This window comes from Mastomys coucha, unplaced genomic scaffold (assembly GCF_008632895.1).
Source record: "Mastomys coucha isolate ucsf_1 unplaced genomic scaffold, UCSF_Mcou_1 pScaffold21, whole genome shotgun sequence".
Classification (NCBI taxonomy): domain Eukaryota; kingdom Metazoa; phylum Chordata; class Mammalia; order Rodentia; family Muridae; genus Mastomys; species Mastomys coucha.
In genome coordinates, this window is record NW_022196904.1 from 95,819,345 (window position 1) to 95,822,593 (window position 3,249).

The following is a 3,249-nucleotide window of genomic DNA, read 5'->3' on the forward strand; positions in this document are numbered from 1 at the left end:
GAACTATTAGAATTACACCCAACCAAGAATCTAAAAACCAGGGACAAGACAAGATTGCCCATTCTCTTTGTATCTATTCTGTATAATACTTAAAGTTTTAGATAGAGCAAAAAAACAACTATAGGAGATCAAGGAGATACAATTTGGAAATGAAAAAAACCAAAGTTTTGCTATTTGCAAATGATATGATAGTATAAGCAAGTGACTGACAAATTCTACCTGAGAACTCCTACAGCTGATAAACACCTTCAGCAAAGTGGCTGGATACAAAACTAACTAAAATAAAATCAGTAGCCCTTCTGTATACAAATGACAAATGGGCTGCAAAAGAAATTACACAATAGCCACAAATATAAGACATCTTGATGTAACTCTAACTCTAGGATCTTTAAAGCATACCTGTAAAATAAAAGAACTTCTGGACAAATAACCATCTCTGACCTCAAGCTGTGCTATACAGAGCAATAGTTACAACCACAGTACTATACAGAGCAATCGTTACAACCACAGTACTATACAGAGCAATAGTTACAACCACATGGCATTGGCATAAAAACAGGCTGATCAATGTAATCAAACCAAAGACCCATAAATCCATGCATCTATGAACAAAGATTTTTTGACTTTTGGACAAAGAAGCCAGAATTATACAATGAGAAAAAAGCATCTTCAACAAATGATTGTAGTCCAACTGGATGTCTGCATGTAAAAGAATGCAAATAGATCCCTATTTATCAACTTAAGCCTAAAACTTAAGTCCAAGTGGATCAAAGGCCTCAACATAAAATCTACACTAAACCTGATAGATGAGATACACTGAACCTGAAGGAGATAAAGTGGGGAGTAGCCTTAAAGACACTGGTACATGATACAACTTCTTAAACAGAACACTAATAGCTCAGGCACTAAGATCAATAACTAATTAATGGGACCTTATGAAACTAAAAAGCTTCTGTACGGCATAGGACACTGTCAAAAGGACAAACTGTCAGTCTAATGAAGGGGAAAATTTTTCACCAATTCTTCATCTGATAGAGGGCTGACATCCAAAATATATAAAGACCTCAAGAAACTAGACATCAACAAACTAAATAACCCAATTAAAAATGGGATACATCTAAACAGAAAATTCTCCACAGGAACTCTAATGGTCGAGAAACACTTAAGGAAACATTAAACATCCTTATCCTTCAGGGAGATGAATTTCAATACGACTCTGAGATTCAAAAATCTACACCTGTTGGAATGGCTAATATAAAAGTCTTAAGCTACAGCTCATGCTGATAAGGATGTAGAGTAAGGGAAACACTCCTCTATTGCTGTTGAGGGTGCAAACTTGTACAACCACTCTGGAAATTGATTTGACAATTTCACATAATATTAGGAATAGATTTACCTCAAGACCCAGCTATACAACTCCTGGACTTGAACACAAAGGATGCTCCATCATATCACAAGGACACTTATTCAACTATGTTCATAGCAGATTTATTCATAGTAGTCAAAATCTGGAAACAACTTAGATATCCTTCAACCAAAGAATGGATAAAGAAAATGTGGTGAGTATACACAGTGAAGTATTACTTGGCTATTAAAAACAAGCACAACATGAAATTTGCAGGCAAATGGATGGAACTAGAAATGATCATCCTGAAGTAACTAGACCCAGAAAGACAAACATAGAAGGTACTCACACTATGTACTTAAAATTGATGTTATCTGTAAAGGATCACCATGCTACAATCCACAGACCCAAAGAAGCTGAGTAACCAGGAGCGTTCTTGGATGCATGTGCTTGAATCTCACTGATAAGGTGAAATAGAATAGATATTACCAGAAGATAAGGGGAGGGGAATTCTTTGGGGTTGGAGGTTGGGAATGAGAACAGGATGGATTAGGTGTGGGGAAGAACAGAGATAGGGAGCACTGGGAGCAACAACTGGAATTGGAGAGCAGAGGTCTTTGGGGTTACCTAAAACCTAGGGCCGTGGAAACTCCCTGGAATTCATGAGGGCGACCCTAGCTAAGACTCCTAGCAATGAGGGATATGGAATGTGAACGGGCTGTGTTCTGTAACTAGGAGAAACTGTCAATAGAATAATTGGGACACCAACCCAGCCATAAATCCTTAGACCCACAATTTATCCTGCCTACAACATGTGCAGGGGTAAAAATGGAGCAGAAATTGAGTAGCCAGCTAATGACTGGTTCAGCCTGAGACCCATGCCACGAGAAGGCATAATCACCCCATTAATGATATTCTTCTATACTTACATCCAGGAGCCTAGCATAACTGTTTCCAGAGAGGCTTTGGACAGCAACTGATGGAAACAGATGCACTGACCCACAGCCAAACATTAAGTGGAACTTAGGGAATCTCATGGAAGATGGAAGGAGGATTAACAGTGCAGAGGTACCACAAGAAGACCTACAGAACCAACTAATCTGGGCCCATAGTGGCTCACAGAGACTGAATCACCAACCAGGGACCATGCATGGGACTGACCTAGGTCCTCTGCACACATGTTACAGTTGTGCAGCTTGGTCTTCTTGTGGGATACCAAAAGGATATGCATTAAAGAGGATGATCTTAGATTTGCATAGTAGAGTTGCCTTCATAGAAAGGAAAAAATAGAGTTGAATATTAATTAATGTTAGTTATTTTGGGACTGGGTAGAAAAGGTAAAAGGAGAGAACTGTAAACAGAAAAACAGAAAAGATACAAAACTGTGATAGTAAAAGATAATTTCTGTTGAAGAACCATTCTGTTCCAATGTTATTTATAAAATAAATGTATCTTTTTTTTTCAGTTTTAAAAGCCCAGAGAAACAGTTCTTTGTATATATTAAGAATTTGTTTATTTCTTAAATGGAGTTAGTACATTTTCATTTTTTGTCACACCTAAGGACTTTTGATATCCCATATCAAGCACTATTATTTCCTTTCCTTCTCCCTATTAGCTTTTGTATATTAAAGCAGAATAATCTATACACAGAGTATTTTTGGCTGCATAAATGGATGAAGGTAAAATGGCATCACAATAGTTGACTGCTCATTCAACTAATGGCTGGATGCAGCGAGCAGAGTAATGGGAAAGAAGCCAGAGCTGAAACGTGAGTACATTTTTGTGACAGAGTAAGATATTAGTTTTATTCTGAAGATGAAGAGATTGATAAAGGAATTATGCATCATAATGACAGATAGATGCATTCAGGACAGGCAAGGCGAGTGGACTAAGGTATGTTTCAA